General features: G+C 49.9%; 1 long non-coding RNA gene across 1 annotated transcript; it reads left to right on the forward strand.

Moving 5' to 3' along the window:
• Positions 1 to 1,000: 1,000 nt before the first annotated feature.
• Positions 1,001 to 8,353, forward strand: LOC105518246. The gene is made up of 3 exons (XR_001002797.1): positions 1,001 to 1,092; positions 1,861 to 1,989; positions 8,033 to 8,353. It is a non-coding gene; the product is annotated as an uncharacterized LOC105518246 (long non-coding RNA).
• The last annotated feature ends 14,079 nt before the right edge of the window (positions 8,354 to 22,432 follow it).

Raw genomic sequence — 22,432 nt, forward strand, 5'->3', positions numbered from 1 at the left:
CCCTCCTCTGTACACTGACTATGGAAAGTGCTGGATGCACTGAGTGTCACTAGCTAAGGTAGGGGAAGATGGAGAACTAGAGGGAGAAAAGCCAGAGTGTTTTCTGGGGAAGAGAAGAAACAGGAGGCAAAAGAACAGAAGAAAAAAGAGTGAAACTGACCTTGGGATATTAACCTATCCCTCTCATCCCTGCTTTGTCTCTGTACCGCTCCCCTCAAAGTTGAAGGAGGTGCCACTATCCCGGCCTCAGAGATGCCAGTTCCTGAGACTGCCCAGCCCTGGTTCGGCCTTAGCAAAAAGGTGTAACCAGGGGCTGCAGCTGTCCTGGAACTGTGGGAAAGCCTGGGGTCGGGTGTTGGGGGATCTGAAGCTGGGGTTGAGGAGGAGCTGATAGAAGGACTCTGGGAGGGAAGGTCCCACCTCAGCAGGGTGGGACAGGTGCCTGGCACGTCATTGTCAAAGGCGTTGGAACCAGAGTGACTCCAACTTGAATAGGGGCTGGGTGAAATGAGGCTGAGAACTGCTGGGCAGCATCGCCAGGAGGTTAAGCATTCTCAGCCACAGGATGAGACAGAAGGTCACAAGATGCAGGTCACAAAGACCCCACTGATAAAACAGGATGTGATAAAGAAGCTGGCCCAAACTTGCCAGAACCAAAATGGTGACAAAAGTGACCTCTAGTTACCCTCACTGCTGATTATACGCTGATTAGAATGCGTTAGCATGCTGGAGACACTCCCATCGGTGCATGACAGTTTACAAATGCTCGGAAGTTACCATGTACGTCTAAAATGGGGAGGAGCCCTCAGTTCCTAGGGAAATCTCTGCCCCATTTCGCAGAAAACTCATGAATAATGCACCTCTTGTTTAGCATACGATCAAGATATAAAAATAGCCAGTAGCAGCCCTCGAGGCTGTTCTGCCTATGGAGTAGCCACCCTTTTATTCCTTTACTTTTTTTTTTTTTTTGAGACAGTCTTACTCTGTTGCCTAGGTTGGAGTGCAGTGGTGTGATCTCGGCTCACTGCAACCTCTGCCTCCTGGGTTCAAGCGATTCTCCTGCCTCAGCCTCCTGAGTAGCTGGGACTACAGGTATGAGCCACCATGCCCGGCTAATTTTTGTATTTTTAGTAGAAACAGGGTTTCACCATGTTGGCCAGGCTGGTCTCAAACTCCTGACCTCAGGTGATCCACCCGCCTCAGCCTCCCAAAGTGCTGGGATTACAGGTGTGAGCCACCATGCCTGGCCTATTCCTTTACTTTTTAAATAAACTTGCTTTCACTTTACTCTGTGAACTTGCCCCAAATTCTTTCTTGTGTGAGCTCCAAGCGCCCTCTCTTAGGGTCTGGATCAGGACTTCTTTCCAGTAATATCCTGACAGTGGTTAGGGAGCAGGGCTGCTCCATTCCTGCCAGCCGGAGGCTGAACAGCAGCTTCCAGATACGCTTATGCCCTCATCCCTGGCACTAGGAATGTTCACATAGATCAAGAGGGACTTTGTCCATGCAGTTAAAGATCTTGAAGTGATTAGCCTGGCTTAGCTAGGTGGGCCCCAGGTAATCACAAAGGTTCTCATCAGAGGGACCCAGGAGTCAGAGTCAGAGGAGAAGGCAGGAAGATCCGGGAAGCACAGACTGGAGGGATATACTCACAGAGACCTGACGGCTGTGCTTTGGAGACGGAGGACGGGCCAAGGCAGGCCATGGATTGTCTTCCCCGCGCTTTGGAAGGAAACACTCCCGCTGATGCCTTGATTTTAGCCCCGTTAGCCTTATTTTGGACTTCTGACCTCCAGGACTGTAAGAAAATAATACTGTGTTGTTTTAAACCTCTGAGTTTGTGGTGATTTTTTGCATCAGCTGCAGGAAACAGAAATTGCACTGCCTAGATGGACCTCTGGCTCCCCACCACCCAGGCTGGAGTGGCAGAGGCTGCCAGGAAGAGCCAGGAAACAGGTGAACCTGAGGCCACTCCCTCCCCAGCCTGAGGCAAGCAATTCTGGGAGGCATGGGGCCGCGTGGGGTCTGCTGAGGACAGCAACCCTTCCAGGTAAGGTTGGGGTCGTCCCTGTGCCCAAGGCAGGAAGGGATCTGAAGCCCAGCCACCCCTCCCTGACCCTCAGGACACCAGCCCCAGTGCAGGGGCCCTCTAGCAGCTGCAGAGCTCCTCTAGCACCTGGTGTGGCACAGCAGCTTCCTTTATCTGATGATACTTCACTGACCACCTAATACAGGCCAGGGCTGCTGGGAGGCCAGGAATATGGCCATGAAGAGCACAGCACGATGTTCCCTCCATCATGTGTGCGTGTTCTAGTGGAGGAAGACTGACGGTAAGTAGGTAAATATATGTACATCAGGTGGTGGCAAGGGTTATGGAAAAAAAGAGCAAGAGAGGGTCATAGAAAGTGGTAGGATGGAGGGGAGGCAGGGAGGGCTGGATAGAATGCAGTTTGGGCCACGTAGATCTCTGAAGGAAGGAAGAACATTCCAGGCATAGGGACCAGGAGGACACAGGTGCCAGGACAGGAGCATGCTGGGCATTTTCAAGGACAGGATGGAACCCAGTGTGGCTGGCGTGGAGTGAGAGGTGGGGAAGGGATAGGAGCGGGAGTGTGGACGGAAGATGGCCTGGGGCCCTGCGGGCATTAGCCGGGCTCACAAGGGAACTCTTGGAGGGTTCTGAGCAGAGGAGTGAGCTGCTCTGCACATTCCAAGGGTCCCTCTAGGAGACTTGAGATACCTCCTTGCCCTGTTCTGCAGCTGCGCTGGCTGCAAGGTAGAGATTTGGCCCTCAGCTAAATTGCAGGGAAGACAGAGGAAGAGAGAGGAAGGCTCCATTCTCCTGTTTCTTGCCCATTTCTCCTCATCAGTGGAACCCTGCCTACGCATGGTCTTCTTCATTTGTATGCAGCTCCCTGCCCTCCTCAATACCTTACCAATCATTTACACTTTAGTAAAATAGAGGCTATACATCCCGTGACCCCTTCTCCAAAGTGACGAATTATGTCTCCAGAAAAGATGTGTTGAAGTCCTAACCCCCAATTACTGCAGAATTTGACGGTATTTGAAAATATGGTCATTGTAGATGAATTAGTTAAGATGAGATCATGCTGGAGTAGGATGGGCCCTTAATCCCATATGAGTGATGTTCTTTTAAGAAGATGATGTGGGCCGGGAGTGGTGGCTCATGCCTGTAATCCCAGCACTTTGGGAGGCCGAGGTGGATGGCTCAGGAGTTCGAGACCAGCCTGGACAACATGGTGAAGCCCCATCTCTATTAAAAATACAAAAATTATCCTAGTGTGGTGATGGGCACCTGTAATCCCAGCTACTCAGGAGGCTGAGGCAGAGAATCACTTGAACCCAGGAGGCAGAGGTTGCAGTGAGCTGAGATGGCACCACTCCAGTCTGGGTGACAGAGGGAGACTCTGTCTCAAAAAAAAAAAAAAAGGAAGATGATGTAAGATACAAGGGAGGAATACCATGTGAAGATGGAGGTGGAGATGGGATTAGGCAGCTGCATGCCAAGAACAAGGCCAAAGATTGCTGGAAACCACTGTGAGCTGGAAGAGGCAAGGAAGGACTCTTCCTCAGAGCCTCTAGAGGGAGCATGGCTCTGCTGACTCCTGGATTTCAGGCCTCTGGCCTTCAGAGTAATGAGAAAATGAATTTCTGTTGGTTTAAGCCACCTGGTTTGTGGTACTTTGTTATGGCAGCCCTGGAAACGAGTCCCAGGGATGTTTCTTAGGCCCTGATTTCTAATCGTAAAATTTGAGATTTTATCCCATTCAAAGAAATATCCAAAGTCTTATTAGCCTACTAGTCAGCCCTTACCTGAGGACAAAGAGCTTTGTTTCGGGGGAATCCTGGGGCTGTATGGGAATTCCGAAGGGCACATTTGGCTCAATGGCCTGGATGTCTTACCTTTGGGAAGTAGGGAGCTGGGAGGAGCCCAGCTGGACCCCTGCCCCTCTGTTGGATGGGTTTGGCTTAGGGTGTGGGTATTGGTCAGGTGTGGATACAAAGGCTTGGCCTTGCGGTGGCAGAGAAGGTTGATAAAGGGGCCTGGGGAAAATGAAATTAGATGCCAAACTTTGCCTTTTATTTATTTGCCTGAAGATTAAGCTGTCCACAGATTAATCTGCAGGTCCGTTCATAGGCCAGGGACACAAAATGATGGAGACAGAGTCCCCTTCAAACAAACACCACACATGTATGTTCACTGTGGCATCATTCACAATGGCAGAAGGTGCAGACAACCAAATGTCCATCAGTGGATGAATGGAGAAACAAACATGGCACACCCACACCATGGAACGCTCTTCAGCCATAGATGGAATGAAGTACTGCCCCATGCTACAGCACGGACCAACCTCGAAGACATCATGCTGCACGAAAGAAGTCAGCCAGAAAAGGCCACATACTGTATGATTCCTTTCGTGTAATATACCCAGAATAGGCAAAGCCGCAGAGACAGAAGACAGAGACAGAGACAGATTGTCAGGGCTTGGAGGAGGGAGAAATGGGAAGTGGCTGCTTAATGGGTATGGGTTTCCTTTGGGGTGGCGAAAATGTTCTGGAACTAGGTAGTGGTGATGGTTGTCTAACACTGGGAATGTGCTAAATGTCACTGAATTGTGCAATTGAAAATGGTAAATTTTATATTATTTTACTACAATTTAAAAAAACAGAGTGAGAGAAGACAATCAACAGAGAAACCGATATTTAACATATGCGCTATGAAGACCAAGAAGATGGGCTAAGGAGGCAGAGAGTGATGAGGAGGTGTTATTTTATGGGGTGGTCAAGGCTGGCTTTTCTGAGGAGGATGTGCAGGGAGAGCCAGGCACATGGCTGGGAGGAGACCCTTCCAGGATGTGGAGGAGGAGCAGCAAAGGCCTGGGGCAGAAGCGAGAAGGAGTGCTGGGGAACCAGCAAGAAGCTACCGGGACTGCAGCTGCAGTGGGAGGGGGCAGTGCAGGGAAGTGAAGCGGGGCGGCAGGGAGAAGAGGCCAGGCACCTGTGACCACTGTCGGGGTGGGAGCAGAGGAGTGGCGGGAAGGGTGAGCGTGGAAGCAGGAATTCAGCCAGGAGGCTGTTGTAGACAGGGATCTGTTTCTGAAGATCTATCAAGACCGGAGACGAAATGCTTGCTTCTTGCTTTGGCTGTGCTGATATTAATTACAGCTCTGCAAACGGCCTCTCTCCTGTCCTCAATTCCAGTGCTGCAGAGTTATGATTAAGCAGATCTGTCACTAAGTGAGGATTTTGTTGTGCTTTTTGAATGCAGTGCCTCGGTATGTTCATTTATTTTTTATTCCAGTTTGTATTGAACGATGTATTATATCTCACATGGTAGGTCTCCTGTGCCCCACTGCCTGGGGCTCCCTGTCCCTCTCCACCTGCTTTCTTTTCCCCCATTGTACTTACTTATCACTACCCAACACATTGGACATGCATTTGGCATGCTTGGTTTTATGTGTCAAACTTGGCTAAGCTATAAGACCCAGTTATTGAAGCAAACGCTAACCTAGTGTTGCTGTGAACGTATTTTATAGATGTGGTAAGCACTTACGATCAGCTGTCTTTAAGTAAAGGAAATTACCCTTGATAGCTTAGTGGGCCTCATCTAATCAGTGGAGAGGTTTGAAGAGCAAAACTGAAGTTTCCCTATGAAAGTAGAAATTCTGCCCCAGGACTGCAGCATCAATTCCTACATGAGTTTCCAGCCTGCTAGCCTGCTCCACAGATCTCCACAGACTTGCCAACCTTCACAACTGTATGAGCCAATTCCTGAAATAAATTCCTTTATACAGGTATGTAATATGTACACATACACACATCTATGTCATCTAGATTTAGAGCTAATCTAACTCCTGGCTCTGTTTGTCTGGAGAACCCTGACTGACACTGATGTGTTTATTTGCTTAGCATCCTCCCTACCCCAGATACAAGCTCTCTAAGGGGAAGGTCTTTTGTCTGTTTCCTTCATGCTGTGTCTGAAGTGCCCAGAACAGCAGCCGGCAATAGGAGGTGTTCAGTCGATATTGTACAACGGATCTTCATAATTCTTACTTGTGTGGTTGTTGACTCTGTCTGAAATTCAAGAAAGAAGAAAATAAGAAAAAAGAATAAAAGCACACTGGTCTTATCTGAGGCTGGGGATTTCCCAGTTGGGCCCAGCGTTGTGGATTCTGCAGTTGAGTGTGTGTCTGTTTGCGGCTGAACGAAAGCTGTGGCAGTGAGGAGAGGTTGCAAATTTAAACTCAAGTTCAAGTTCTCCTAGCAACATGCACACCCCCGCTGCTGGCTGGTGTAATCCAAGACCCAGACACATGCAGCTGGGACAGTTCGGGTTGCTAGGAGAACAATGACTCTCCTGCTTCCAGAGCTCGTAGGTGACTGCGGGATTACCAGAGGCGCACAAAGTGGGTGTTGCCCTTTGTTTCCCAAGTAATTGTTTTAAAGCAAGGTGAGGGGGAGCCTGGGGAGGGGTAGAATAAGAGAGAAATCATGAACCCTGATTGGTGTTTGTTGGTTTGTTTGTTTAGGAACTAGAAGTTAGTGAAAAGCCTCTTGTTTCAGAATGTGTCCCAAATGGGTTTACAATTAGTGACAGAATCTGTAGGAGCTTATGAAACAACCAATTCCCCACACTGTTTGGCTCTCAGCATCCACAGACCATCTGGATCAGCTGAGCTTGAAGTGTGGGGGCGTGCATTGGGGGCGGGGTCCAGAAACAAAAAAGATCAAGCTGGCATCAGTTGGGGCGGGAGAGGGATTTGGGTTTTCAGATTTTGCTTTCGCTTAATTACATTCGAAGGCTGTCCTGATCCTTATTCCCCTTCCCCATTGTTTCTGCCCTGTCAGCGGGGTTGACCGGCTGAAAACAAACCAGACCACCCAGGCAGCCAGAAGAACTCGTGCCTGTCCTGGCAGCCCTGACTCTGACTCTGGACGGGTGGTGTTAGGTGGTTGGGGGATGGGAGAATAGGGGAGCAGGGCCAAGGACAGTAATATCCCTGGCCACTCTTCATATATGTTGTCACCAATGCTCAAAGCCCTCCATGCCACCACTTCCATCCTGCAAAGGAGGAAGCTGAGCTGCCAAGGAGCGGCGGAGCTCAGAGCAGCACCAGCTCCGTCTCTCCCGAAGACCACCTTCTTTCTCCCATGTCTGCTTGCAGGATTTCATGATGAGACATCATCTGCTACAGGATTTGCAGGGAAACATGGAGTATCACTTTGGGCCTATTTTCTAAGAGAATGGCCTGAAGAGAATAGATTCAAGTTTCCTCCCAGAAAAGCCTCTGCTTCAGGAGCACGTAGCAGAAAAAATACAATATGTTCACAAAACAGGTTTGATTCTCCTGCTGGACACATGGAAAGGCTATCCTTTTTTTTTTTTTTTTTTTTTTCCTGAGATGGAGTCTTGCTCAGCCACTCAGGCTGGACTTGCAGTGGTGTGATCTCAGCTCACTGCAACCACTGCCTTCTGGGTTCAAGCGATTCTCCCATCTCAGCCTCCCAAGTAGCTGTGATTACAGGCACCCGACATCATGCCTGGCTAATTTTTGTATTTTAGTAGAGACAGGGTTTCACCATGTCGGCCAGGCTTGTCTTGAACTCCTGAACTCTTCCCGCCTCGGCCTCCCAAAGTGCTAGGATTACAGGAATGAGCCACTGCACCCAGCTGGAAAAGTTATCTTTCTGAGCTTCCACTGCTGTAAGGTGGGGTCATAGTATTAGAGTAGGTAGCTAAGCAGAAATGAGCAGGGCAGGAGAGGACCCCCCACCGCCCACAGCAATGTCAGGCAACCATCAGATGATGGTCAGGCAGTTGTTAACTGTCTATCTAAAATAATAATTGGGCATAGCTGGCACCAAGGAAAGGAAGTCTCCCAGTAGAAAACACCTGAAGCTGGTGAGCAGCAGCTTCCTGGGAAGATCTCAGGAGCTGGGCGAGTGGGCTCAAGCATACGCATTAAGAGGCAAAATGACAGAGTTTAACCTGTATGTGACCTTCCTCTAGGAACACTCGACTGGTAAGGGGAGAAATGCCTCAAATGAGCATGTGCACAACTTCAGTAAACATGCTGTGCATGTGGCCCCTCCCAAGTGCCGGCAGGCCACCAGGCAAGTGGGCAGCCCTGGACAGCCCGCCCCTGGGGAAGAATCAAGGGAGGAGAAACAGAAACCCTGGAACCGTGTCAATATATAAAACCCCAAGTCAAGGGCTGAATGGCACACTTGGATCTCTCAAGTCACCCGCTTGGCCCCCTTCCAAGTATACTTTACTTCCCTTTGTTCCTGCTCTAAAACTTTTTAATAAACTTTCACTCCTGCTCTAAAACTTGCCTCGGTCTCTCCCTCTGCCTTAAAACTACTTCTGCCCCTCAGCCGAATTCTTTCCTCTGAGAGGACAAGAATCAAGCTGCTGCACACCCCTGCAGATTCACCGCTGCTAACAATGGGGCTGGTTTTCTGGCCCGCGGAAGGTGGGCTAAAGGGATGAGGAGCCCTGCCTGGCACGGTCCTAAAACCTGCCAGACCATCCTCCCTCTGTTCTCTTCCCGTCTGCTTGTTGGATGCAGGAGACCCAGGGTGGGACTCCAAGGCCCTGAAAGACAGTGGAGCTACTTGGGAGGAGCCTGGGTCCCCGAATGCCTTAGTGGAGTAGAATGTCCCCTACACTCAACTCGTATTGGACTCCGAAGGCAAAACTCGCCTTTGCTGTGTTGAGCCACTAAGCTTTGGGGGGCATCTGAAACAGGCTGTGCTGACTAATACCGAGCAGACAGGAGGGCATGGGAGATGACCAGTTTTGTGGGCTGGGGGAGAGGCAGTGGGATTTGGTGGAGGTGTTTCCATGAGGAGGCAGAAAGGAGACTCCTGGGGATAGAAAGGTGAAGTGGAATGTGCTACCCTAAATTGAGAAAAGAGAGCCAGTGTGTGTGCACCCTCTCATATTTGTAAATTAGAGTTAACACCTCTGGTGGGGCCCTCTGTAAACTGTAAATACAGATAATAATGAAGGTTTGAATTGCATACTCACTTTCTAAGTGCTTTAGATGGATGATCTCATTTAACCCTCATAATATCCCAATGAGGTGGGAACTATTAATATCAACCTCATTTTAGAGGTGAGAAAACTGACCCCAGCAGAGATGAAGCACTTTCCCCAACACCACTAGAAAGCAAGTGGCAGAGCCAGGCTGGAGTTGAGGTGTCCAGGCTCTTGAACCTGCCTCTTAACCACGATGTCTGTCTCTATGGACTACGCACTAACAGTTTTCTAATGAGGACGAAGAATTCTGCTGTTTTACCTGGTTGTGTGAAATAAAGCAGGAATTTGGCTGGCTTAAGTGTTCTAGGTTGCTAAAGAAGCCATGCCATTCAATCGTCTCTGAAACGGTGCTGTATATTCCTGGAAGCATCCTAGAGGGAACAGGGAGTGGTTGGCTGATGGGGGAAAATGAGGGTCGAGAATGGGGGAGGCCAGACTGCATTATTTGTAGGCTCAGAGGAAGGGTCCTGAGTGGAGGGCTGAAGGAGCCACCATGGCTAGACCCATGCTCTTCTGAGCCTGGTGCCATCCAGGAGTGCGTATCACTGCTGGGACTGGCCAGCCCTGGCACATCTGGAGAAGGGACCGTTGGTGGGAAGAGACCTGGGACACCCTCTCCAGACTGTGTCCTTCAAAGGTGGGAAACGTATCCTATACACCTTTTTTTTGAGACGGAGTTTCACTCTTCTTGCCCAGGCTGGAGCGCAATGGCATGATCTTGGTTCACTGCAACCTCCACCTCCTGGGTTCAAGCGATTCTCCTGCCTCAGCCTCTCAAGTAGCTGGGATTACAGGTGCGCACCACCACACCCAGCTAGTTTCTGTATTTTTGGTAGAGACAAGATCTCACCATGTTGGCCAGGCTGGTCTCAAACTGCTGACCTCAGGTGATCCATCCACCTTGGGCTCCCAAAGTGCTGGGATTACAGGTGTAAGCCAACACACCCGGCCTCCTATACATCTTTATATCTTATACAAGAGAGGTGTTGAATCCACATAGCAAATCCTTAGCAAGGGCCTACTATGTTCCAGGAGATGTACTAGATGCTGTGATAGTGAACCATGGCATGCCTCCTTCCTCATGGACCTTTCGGTCTAGAATCTTCATTGGAGGAGGAGCTGAAGATCATAGGCACTATAGAGGTGGGGCTAGGATGGCAAAAGGGCTCAGAAGTTCAGAAACCTCCAAAGGTAAGCCATACAGTTTGACTGGGATGGGGTTGTTTACTCGCAGGTGTTTTCAGACAACTGGAAGCTGTTCCTAATGGCAATTTGTCCACAAGAACTTATACAGTGCATTTTAGAGTTGCGGGAGAGTGAAGGAGCCCTCACCTGGGCTGGCTTCCCCCAGGGAGCCAGAAGGGGAGCTCTTGAGTGGGAATTTGGATAACTCATTTTTAGGACCAGCAGAAATGATGCCCAGAGTAGGGTCTTTCCATTTTCAATGTCACTTTGCATGAACAGCTACTTGAGAGGCTGAGGCAGGAGAACTGCTTGAACCTGGGAGGTGGAGGTTGCAGTGAGCCAAGATCATTTGGGATTAATTAAATCTACATTTAATTTTCTCAGTGCCACAGGCACTCAGATGGAGCTGAAACCTTGCATTGAATTAGGAAGAGAAGAAAAATCACTGGTGGGTCTAGAGCCTGCAGACATGGTTTGCTGCTGGGACACTGCGTGGAGGCAGCTGTGCTTTTCCTCACTGTCTCTCATGCTTCCTTGGACAGCAGCTTTCGGTAGTGTAAGTGTTGGATGCTCAACTGATCTTTGGCCTTAGGGTGCGGGCAGACTTGGTGTCCTCATTCCTTCAACAGATGTGCTCCGAGTGGGAACAGCCTCCCTGTGTCAGGGATGTGTCTGTCCCCTGCTCATGCAAGCAGTGCTGGGAGTGCAGAGGCAATGTGGGTGGGAGCTTGCTCATTTTCTTCATATTTCCTTTAAGCTCTGAGACCCCCACGCACTCTCCACATCAGGTTTAATGCAACTCACACAGACTTACAGATGAGCAGGGCAGAATTCCAAAAATATCCCTCTGTGGTCACCTCTCCTAAGCTCCAGCCCTCTGTTCCTAGTTGCTTTCTAGATGTCCTGCAACACTTCCCAATCATTATGTCCTCCTTTCACTCCACCACCATTTATTGAGTCTTCTCTGTGCCAGGCCTTGCTAGTGGTGAAGAATAAAGAGTCGAAGAAGAGCTAGCCGTGCATCAGTTCAAATGGCCACCTCCTTCCTCCACTGGACCAAGCATTCCTTGCTCCACAGCGAGTTCTCAGCACCTGGGAGTTAGAACATAGTAGGTGCTCAACAAATATTGTTGCATACATGTTGGATAAACTAAACACCTGTCTTCAAAAGGCTTTGGGAAGATTGGGGAAACAGAAGTGAACCAGTAACTGCAGTTCACCCAGCACAAGTGTTAGGATGGAGGTGAGTGAGAAACTGTACTGGAGAGGAAGAAGGGCATTTGACTAAGTCTGACTGTGGGACTCCGGGGCTGCTTCTAGGAGGAGGCAATGCTGGAGCTGAGAACTGAAGAATAAGTGAGAGAGCCTGGTGAGGAAGGGGAGGGGAGCTGGGGGAAGGATATTCCAGCTGTTGACTATAGCAGCCCAGGGACACCACTGCTGGTGTATTCTGGGAGCAGTGGTAGTAGGTGAGGTGGAGAGGTCTGGGGTAGGTGGCCAGGCTCATTTTTCTGCAAACCAGCCCCGCCTTCCTCATCTTTCCAGGTTCTCTGGAGGGCACCCTCATTGTCCTGTAGCTGTTAGAGCAATCTTCCGCAGTCCAGCTTGTCTCTTCCTTGGGATGAAGCCCTCCAGGTTCCATGCTCGCTCCACCTGGGACCTCTGGTCTAGCTCCACCACCCTGCCCTTACGTTCTGCTTGCCTGGGTTGCTGTCTCTGCATTCTAACTGGTCCTCCCGTCCCTTGTTTGACTCCAATTCATCCTGCACACTTCTGCCAGAGTCATCCTTTTAGCACTCAGATCCTTCCCTTGCTCAATAACTTTCAGTGGCTCCCAGGTATCTACTAAATTAGGTGAAAACTTTTTTTTTCTTTTTTTTAAGAGAAGAGGTCTCATTGTCACCCAGCCTGAAGTGCAGTGTCACAGTCACAGCTCGCTGTAACCTTGAACTCCTGGGTTTGTTACATAGATATACACGTGTCATCATGGTTTGCTGCACCCATCAACCCATCATCTACATTAGGTATTACTCCTAATGCTATCCCTCCCCTTGCCTCCCACCCCCCAGCAGGCCCTGGTGTGTAACGTTCCCCTCCCTGTGTCCATGTGTTCTCATTGTTCAACTCCCATGTACGAGTGAGAACATGCAGTGTTTGGTTTTCTGTTCCTGTGTTAGTTTGCTGAGAATGATAGTTTCCAGCTTCATCCATGTCCCTGCAAAGGGCATGAACGCATCCTTTTTTATGGCTGCATAGTATTCCATGGTATATATGTACCACATTTTCTTTGTCCACTCTATCATTGATGGGCATTTGGGTTGGTTCCAAGTCTTTGCTATTGTGAACAGTGCTGCAATAAACATACGTGTGCATGTGTCTTTATAGCAGAATGATTTATAATCCTTTGGGTATATACCCAGCAATGGGATTGCTGGTTCAAATGGTATTTCTGGTTCTAGATCCTTGAGGAATCGCCACACTGTCTTCCACAATGGTTGAACTAATTTACACACCCACCAACAGTGTAAAAGTGTTCCTATTTCTCCACATCCTCTCCAGCACCTGTTGTTTCCTGACTTTTAATGATCACCATTCTGTCTGGCATGGGATGGTATCTCGCTGTGGTTTTGATTTGCATTTCTCTAGTGACCAGTGATGATGAGCTTTTTTTCATATGTTTGTTGGCTGCATACATGTCTTCTTTTGAGAGGTGTCTGTTCATATCCTTTGCCCACTTTTTGATGGGGTTGTTTGTTTTTTTCTTGTAATTTGTTTGAGTTCTTTGTAGATTCTGGATATTAGACCTTTGTCAGATGGGTAGATTGCAAAAGTTTTCTCCCATTCTGTAGGTTGCCTGTTCACTCTGATGATAGTTTTGTTTGCTGTGCAGAAGCTCTTTAGTTTAATTAGATCCCATTTGTCAATTTTGCCACCAGATTTCTATGGAATCCTATGTGTCTTTCTTTCTCTCTTTTTTTTTTTTTTTGAGATGGAGTCTCGCTCTGTCACCCAGGCTAGAGTGCAGTGGCGCGATCTGGGCTCACGGCAAGCTCTGCCTGCCGGGTTCACACCATTCTCCTGCCTCAGCCTCCTGAGTAGTTGGGACTACAGGCACCCTCTGCCATGCCTGGCTAATTTTTTTTTTTTTTTGTATTTTTAGTAGAGACAGGGTTTCACCATGTTAGCCAGGATGGTCTCGATCTCCTGACCTTGTGATCCGGATTACAGGTGTGAGCCACTGTGCCCGGCCTCTATGTGTCTTTCAAGGCCAGTGTTAAACTCTGCTGTCTCTGTGAAGCCTTTCCCAACTCCCTGCTGAAGCCATATTCTAGCTCTTCCCTCCTCCTTCAGCACTGTGCTAGCCTCCCTGCTGAGCTGGAGGGTGACGGCTCCTTATCAAAGCTATTGGCAGTACTGAGGTGCTAATCCATGTGTAAGGGCTAGGGCATCCAGGCAGACCTAGACCCTAGCAACCACTACCTGCAAAGTCCCAGAGGGAGCCCTAGAGGAAGAATAGAGGAGGAAGTTACCTTTGCTGGTAGCTGGGCTTGGACCATAAACCCCATGCAGAGAACTGGGGTCAGCTGGGCTGAGTATGGGGGCCTTGTTCTCCCCAAATCTCTGCTCTTCTTGTGCTCTAGCCAGCCACATGGAAGGACAGTGCCTCAGCCTGGGCCCATGAAGTGCATCTGCTGGGTGAACAGAGAACCTCTGCAGCCACATCCTCACCTTATCTTTTATGCATAGTGACCACACCCACTTGCAAATATGTCAGTGTCCTGAAATCTGGCCAACCAGATGAGTGCTCTTCTTCCTTGGGTCAGAATGAAAGGCGGGGTGAGGGAGTCTTGAGATCTTCTCATCCTGCCTTTGAAGTCCCTCAATACCCAGCACAGTGCTGAAGCCAGAGTAAGAGCAACAGGGAATTGTTGAATTAATTTGAAACCAATACTGCTACCATGGGACTGGGTCTGCCCCTCACCTCAGAATCCAGGACCTGGAACTTCTAAACAGGGTGAGAATTGACATCAGAGTGTTGTCCACTTGGCTGCTAGGCGTCTCATCCCTCTGCCTGCCTCTGTGCGAGTGCACTTAGACAGTTGAGCTCAGTAAAATCCAACAACCCACGCGGCTTGGGGGACTCAGAAGAGATGTCTGTCAAAGCTCCCTCCCAGAGATTCTGGCACTCTGGAGGACCACAGAGGAAATAGATATTGCATGGTACCATGTGATGCAAGGAGGAAGAAAAGCCTGAGAAACAGAACCAACTGGGACAAAAACACTGTGAAGCAGAAATACACAGGCTGTGATGGTGTACGCGCCCCTCTCTACTTAGGAAGGAAGACAGTAAGAGAGGGGGAGGGAAAAGGAGGGGGTTGCTAGGATCTGCACAGGATCCTGCATGTCAGAAAGGACTTTTAGGGCTGGGCGCAGTGCCTTACGCCTGTAATCCCAGCGCTTTGGAAGGCCGAGGTGGGCGGATCACGAGGTCAAGAGATCGAGACCATCCTGGCCAACATGGTGAAACCCCGTTTCTACTAAAAATACAAAAATTAGCTGGGCGTGGTGGCAGGCACCTGTAGTCCCAGCTACTCGGGAGGCTGAGGCAGGAGAATGGCATGAACCGGGAGTCGGAGGCTGCAGTGAGCCGAGATCGTGCCACTGCACTCCAGCCTGGTGACAGAATGAGACTGTCTCAAAAAAATACAAAAATTAGCTGGGCGTGGTGGCAGGCACCTGTAGTCCCAGCTACTCGGGAGGCTGAGGCAGGAGAATGGCATGAACCGGGAGTCGGAGGCTGCAGTGAGCCGAGATCGTGCCACTGCACTCCAGCCTGGTGACAGAGTGAGACTGTCTCAAAAAAAAGGACTTTGAGGAGCTGTGTTAATCAGAGGAGCTGAAATCCCTCATTCGGGTCCGCCCTGCCATGCCCTGCCCTGCCCTGCCAGGTGCTGGGCCCCTACTCAGCTTGCCCCAATCCTCTCTCCTGAAGCAGGTGTTCTCGCTTTCCCCGCAGCTGCTACCCATGGTACACAGGCAGTGAGGGAATGCTGTTTGGCTCGCTGCTGTATTTTGGGGGTAGAGGTTGGGCCAGGGCTGCCTCCCTCCCTCACTCTGGGGTCAGTTCTCATCCTGCCTTGAGATTCCAGGTCTGAAATCTGAAGTGGGGGACAGCTTTGTTCCCATGATACTGGGCCAATAGTCAGGGGCCTGGGTTCCACTGCTGTGGCTATCAGAATGGGGTCTGCAGGTGGATTTGTTCTTGTGCAAGGAATACCCCGTACAAGTGGGCAGGCGGAGGCGTTCATGCGCACCCTGGATAGATGCTGGTGGCTGTTGGGACGTCCTGGGTCACTGTGAGGTTCTGTGATTCTGCTTTTGAAGTAGATCAAGTAGGATCCTAGTTAACTTTTGGCTTCTCCTTTGTCCTCCAAACGTCTTTGGGGATTGTAATGTCTATTCTACTGGTTTCCTGAAGAGCGAGCTGCCTTCTAAATTTTATATAGTAAAATCCTTAAGATCATTTAAATTTCCCATATGGAACTTTGTATTTTTGGATCTCAACTGCATGCTCCTTTCTTTCCCCTCCAAACAAAAGTCTCTTGTTTGAGGAGTTTTTAATGTCAGAACTTGAGGGGCTTACTCTTTAAGTAAGTGTATTTGTAATTTCTTGTATTCACCCGGTTACTAAAGCCATCACAGATCAGAAACTTTGAATACCATGGGTTTTGGTCTTCAAAATGCTTTTGTCAGCATTATTTTGTGCAAGCCTCACCTCCCCCACCTCCGGAAAGGAGGTTGGGTAGATTTTTATTTTTATCATCATTTTTCCGCAGATGGGAACATCGAGAGCACAGATGGGCTGGGGCACACGTAGAGTCAGGGCAGAGCTGGGATTAGAACCTGGACTCTACGCCAATGCTATTCCCTAGAGACCCCAGCCAGGGAGCGAGGCGCTTCTCCAGCGTCAGGGTGTAGAGTCCCGTCTTTGTCTTCTCATCAGCCCAGAGCTGTGGCGCTGTGGGTGTAATGCGGTCGGTACAGGGAAGCCAGAGATTCCAGGAGCAGGAACCTCAGACTCATGCCAAATATTGTCCTATGGGAGGGGTCACCTGGGGCCGGAGATGTCTAACCCACAGGGAGAAAAGGGCCCCTGCAGGCTCTGTGCAGCGGCGCCCTTGCAGCCCTGCCCACGGATCACTGCTTCCTGGACTGAATGAATTGGTCTATGACCTACAGACTAGCAGTCTCTTTGGTGATACGCCCTTCCTTCCACTTTCTCTCCCTTTTGTCAGCCGCAGCACCCTCTGGGCCTCCAGGCTCTTGTAGGCCGCCTCCGCCGCCGATTCCGGAGGTGGCCACTGGGTGGCGCCCGCGGCATGCAGGCCGGGCCTTTGGTCTGACTAGGGTGGCGCGTCCAGCCTGCAGCCTCCCGGACCCCCAGCCCGCTGCGGGGCTGCTGGGGCCGCTTCCGCGAGCCTGGGGGCCTGGCGGAGCTGGACGAGGCTCAGGGTCACTTACAGAGAGACACAGGTGGGTGGGTGGGGACGCTGGAGGTGGGACGGGGTGGGGAGAAGAGGGGGACGCTCGGAGCTCTGACAAGGCGGTGGTTCTTTACCCCAGGGAAACCCTCTGGGGTGGAAAGGGCTGAACAGTTACCTTGAAAGAGCAGAGGAGAAAATGGTCTCTGCCCACAGGCAGAGTGATCTGGGGAGCGGAGGGCGGGGTGGGGGTGTCTTCCTTATCATTTAACACACGTAGCGCTTACTGCCTGCCAGGTACTTCACAAATGTTAACTCATTTAATTCTCAGGACAACCCCACAGACCCCGTTTTACAGCGGAGGACGCAGAGGCACAGGTTACCTCGTAAGTAGCAGAACCTGGACTCTACCCCGGGTGGCCCAGCTCTCCTGCGGCCTCCTCTCCCTCCTCCTAGGGTGGGTAGAAGGTGCTGGAGGGAGGCAGGTGTACACCCTCAGCGTTTATGGCCTCCTGCTTCATTCACTAGCTCATTCATTCACTCAACAAATCTTGGTGTGGGGCTTCCTGCTGCCCAGGTGTGGTGCTTGCACTTGGGCTACCATGGTTAGTGAAGTCAGCCACAGCCCTTGTCTTTGTGGAGCTGGTGAGGGAGATGGAGATTAATCAACTCATCACACTAACCACATTCTCCAGATGAGCGTTCTAGAGAAAGGAACGCGCTCTCCCTCGCAGCCCCCTCTTCCTCCTCCTGCACTCTGTCCCTCCCATCCCAGGCCCACTGGCTTATCTGGCCCAGATGTGTCTGCTGAGATGCTAGCTCAGAGCTGAAGGGTGGACGGTGACTTGACTGCGTTGCACAGCCCTTGGGGACTCCCAAGGCAGACCACATCCATTGTCTTTTTTGGTCTTGTCCAGGGCAAGCTGCTGTGAGTCTCTTGGGGAGGCAGCCTTTTTAGAAGGAGTGGGCAGTTCATTTCAGATAATGTTCTAGGGGGGACTGGAGAGAGTCTTTAGTTTAAAGCTGGAAACTGAATCCAGGCTGTCACCTGCTTTGTAGTGTTTGCCGATTTCTGTGACCCATCTGTTGGTAGGTTTCAAGCCACCAGTGAGATACCACAGAGCAAACAGTTGGGAAGAGAGGCCCAGAAGTGACTCTCATGGGACTGTGTGGCGCTCCAGCACTCCTCTGGCAGTGTCTCTTCCTAGTTGTATGACCTGAGGCAGTGATTTCACCAATGTAACCTCACTTTCTTCTCCTGTAAATTGGGCCAACACCACCTCTCCCAGGCTGTTGGTGTGAGGATTAAATGACTAAGTGTTGTCTCCCACTTACTATACCCAGCTCATTTAATCCTTAGAATGGCCTTACACTTTCTAATTATTTGGTTTTATGTCAGTTTTTTCCAATGAACTGTGAACTCTTTAAAGGCAGGGACCATGTCACATTTATCTTTGTATCCCCAGTGTCTAGTACAGAGCTTGGCACATAGTAGGTACTCAATAAATGTGTCCCTTTCAAACCCAAAGCTATGGTCTTGTGTGAGTGAAACCTGTGGTCCACCCCTCAGCCCGGGCCTTCTCTGTGAGCCTGGGGAGGGTGGACCTGCGGACCCTTGCACGGATCCTTCCCAAGGAGCCCACGTGGCTGGGTGAGATTTCAGCTTTTCAAAGTCCTTCCTGGGAACCACATGTCATCTGAGGGCTGGCTGTCGGAGGATCACCCTGAGCACATTCCCTGGGCACCTGGAGCCCCCCTGCCCTGGCCTGCAGTCTCTATATCTATAGAGGACAGTTTAGGGGCAGGGTCTGTTTCACAGACATGAGCAGGTCGCTGGCTCCTCCCAGCTTCTCAAAATTTCTGGAACAGCGTGTAGGGAACACCAAGGTAATGACGCCATCACCCAAACATGTGCCTATACATGGGAAAGGAGCCACCCTGGTCCTCTCCCCATGAAGCATAGAATCCATCCTCAGTCCTGCCAGCCCTAGCTCGGATGCGGCTTGAAAACCTCCCTGTGAGCTTCCACTGGTGAGATGGGCCCTCCTCACGTCTGTGTTCCCTGACACCTTAGCTGCTGCCAGAGGCCCCAGCTTGGCACTACACCCTGCCGCCATGAGTTGCACACCCTTGCACCCTTGCTTCCCTTTCTGTTATCCAATCACTCCTCTGTCTCTAGGGCTGTGTCCCCGAGTAAGGGGCTGCATGGCCTGGTGAGCAGAGAAAAGAGCTGCAGGGAGGCTGTTGGCTCTCTGCAGGAGGCTGCAGTAATCATGCTCTTTCTTACTTTCCACACTATTTGCTTCTCACCACCCACGCTAGCTCCTCCCCACAATATCTGCTCAGTGGAGGATGCAAATGCTGTTCTCTAGGGTGGGCCTGGAGCATCTCACATCTCCAAGCCCTACAGGTTTCTTCTCCCAAGCAGCCCATTCCCCTCTCCCTCCTTCATCAGCATAGTGGCCAGGTGTCTTTAACACCTCTTGACCTGTGTACACGGTAACCCATTAGTCTATAAGTCCTGTTGAGCCCACCCTCACTGTTGATTAATTGTGTGCTCCTCTCTCTGTACCCATCACCACTGATTTCTCTGGTCAATTCTTACCTGGATGATTGCTGTGAATTCTTTTTTTTGTTTGAGATGGAGTCTCGCTCTGTCACGCAGGCTGGAGTGCAGTGGCACGATCTCGTTTCACTGGAACCTCTGCCTTCTGGGTTCCATATTGCTGTGAGTTCTTAATGGGGTCCTCCTATCTTTAGTCCTTCCCCAGCCTCTACATTTAAGTATGTTCTCCAATGTAAATCATTTGTTTATTCTTTCCTTCCATCAATAAATGTGCCAGATACTGTTCCAGGCAGGGGGTAGATGGCTGTGGGCAAGGCAGGATCTCGAGTGTCCTTGGGGCGCCTCTGTCCACGGCCTTCTGGGGGTTTCCAGAACCATGAGGCTAAGGCATATATCCCACAGTTGGCATTTGGAGCATGTCAGTATCAGTCCTGGACTCTTTTTTTGCAGCCCCTTGTTTTCCATTGCCTGCCTGTGAGCTCAGCTTTGGCCTTGCTGACCACTCTGCCTTCTCTAAACACGTGATGCAATGTCTTAGGTCTGGAGTACCCTTCTTTGCCTTTCCATCTACTCCCTGGCCTCCAGCTCCAACACAGCCTGCACAGTGCCTCACACATGGCTGGTGCTCCCTAACAAGCATTGACTCAAATGGGATTGATGGACTGGGAAAAACAAAGGAGACCCTCTGTTTGCAAAACTGAGCTGAGAGTCCCCTGATCTAACCACCTGAGGTCCTGGGGGTTGCCTCTTCATTGTCTTTGTCCAAGCTTTAATCAAAGTTGGATTCTGTTTACCTCCCTAGAAACTGTCTTGGTAAGTCCTATGTAAGTGTTTGCTGTTACTGTTGTTAGAAGCTGACTGCCATATCCTTAAAACTTCTTAAAGAACTTAACGTCCTTGTAATATGGTTTGGCTCTGTGTTCCCACCCAAATCTCATGTTGTAGCTCCCATAATTCCCCATGTTGTGGGAGGTACCAGGTGGGAGATGATTGAATCATGGGATAGGTCTTTCCTGTGCTGTTCTTGTGATAGTGAATGGGTCTCATGAGATCTGATGGTTTTAAACATGGGAGTTTCTCTGCACAAGCTCTCTTTTTGCCTGCTGCCATCCATGTAAGATGTGACTTGCTCCTCCTTGCTTTCCGCCATGATTGTGAGGCTTCCCCACTCACGTGGAACTGTGAGTTTCCTATTGAACCTCTTTCCTTTGTAAATTGCTCAGTCTTGGGTATGTCTTTATCAGCAGTGTGAAAACAAACTAATAGAGTAAGTTGGTACCAGTAGAGTCGGGTGCTGCTGAAAAGATACCTGAAAATGTGGAAATGACTTTGGAACTGGGTAACAGGCAGAGGTTGGAACAGTTTGGAGGGCTCAGTAGAAGACAGTAAAATGTGGGAAAATTTGGAGCTCCCCAGAGACTTGTTGAATGGCTTCGACAAAAATGCTGATAGTGATATGAACAATAAGGTCCAGGCTGAGGTGGTCTCACATGGAGATAAGGAACTTGTTGGGAACTGAAGCAAAGATGAGGAACTTGTTATGTTTTAACAAAAAGACTGGCGGCATTTTGCCCCTACCTTAGAGATTTGTGGAACTTTGAACTTGAGAGAGATGGTTTAGGGTATCTGGCAGAAGAAATTTCTAAGCAGCAAAGCATTCAAGAGGTGACTTGGGTTCTATTAAAGACATTCCATTTTATAAGGGAAGCACAGCATAAAAGTTAGGAAAATTTGCAGCCTGACAATGCCATAGAAAAGAAAATCCCATTTTCTGAGGGGATATTCAAGCTGGCTGCAGAAATTTGTGTAAGTAAACAGGTGCCGAATGTTAATCCCCAAGACAATGGGGGAAAATGTCTCCAGGGCATGACAGAGGTCTTCACAGAAGCCTCTCCCATCACAGGCCTGGAAGCCTAGGAGAAAAAAGAGGTTTCGTGGGCTGGGTCCAGGGCCCCTGTGCTGTGTGCAGCGTAGGTACTTGGTGCCCTGCATCCCAGCTGTTCTAGCCATGGCTGAAAGGGGCCTACTTAGAGCTTGGACTGTGGCTTCAGAGGGTGCAAGCCCTAAGCCTTGGTGGCTTCCATGTGGTATTGAGCCCACAAGAGCCCACAAGTCAAGAACTGGGGTTTGGGAACTTCTGCCTAGATTTCAGAGGATGTATGGAAACACCTGGATGTCCAGGCAGAAGTTTGCTGCAGGAGCAGGGCCCTCATGGAGAACTTCTGCTAGAGCAGTCCAGAAGGGAAATGTGGGTTGGGAGCCCCGACACATTCCATACTGGATCACCGCCTAATGGAGCTGTGAGAAGAAGGCCGCTGTCTTCCAGACCCCAGAATGGTAGATCCACTGACAGCTTGTACCAGGTACCTGGAAAAGCCACAGACACCACCAGCCCATGAAGGCAGCCAGGAGGGAGGCTGTACCCTGCAAAGCCATAGAGGTGGAGCTGCCCAAGACCATAGGAACCCACCTCTTACACCAACATGACATGGAATCAAAGGAGATCATTTTGGAGCCTTAAAATTTGACTGCCCTGCTGGATTTTAGACTTGCATGGGGCGTGTAGCCCCTTTGTTTTGGCCAGTTTCTCCCATTTGGAATGGCTGTACCCCCACTGTATCTGGGAAGTAACTAACTTTGCTTTTGATTGTATAGGCTCTTAAGTGGAAGGGACTTGCCTTGTCTCAGATGAGACTTTGGACTGTGGACTTTTGAGTTAATGCTGAACTGAGTTGAGACTTTGAGGGACTGTTGGGAAGGTATGAATGATTTTGAAATGTGAAGATATGACATTTGGGAGGGGCCGGGGTGAAATGATATGATTTGGCTCTGTGTCCCCACCCAAATCTTATCTTGTAGCTCCCATGATTCCCACATGTTGTGAGAGAGACCCAGTGGGAGATGATTGACTCATGGGGGCGGGTCTTTCCTGTGTTGTTTTCATAATAGTGAATGGGTCTCATGAGATCTGATGGTTTTAAAAATGGGAGTTTTTCTGCACAAGCCCTCTTTTTGCCTGCTGCTATTCACATAAGATGTGACTTGCTCCTCCTTGCCTTCCACCATGATTGTGAGGCTTCCCCAGTCATGTGTAACTATAAGTCCAATAAACCTCTTCCTTTTGTAAATTGC

This window comes from Colobus angolensis, unplaced genomic scaffold (genome assembly GCF_000951035.1).
Source record: "Colobus angolensis palliatus isolate OR3802 unplaced genomic scaffold, Cang.pa_1.0 Scaffold315, whole genome shotgun sequence".
Taxonomy (NCBI): domain Eukaryota; kingdom Metazoa; phylum Chordata; class Mammalia; order Primates; family Cercopithecidae; genus Colobus; species Colobus angolensis.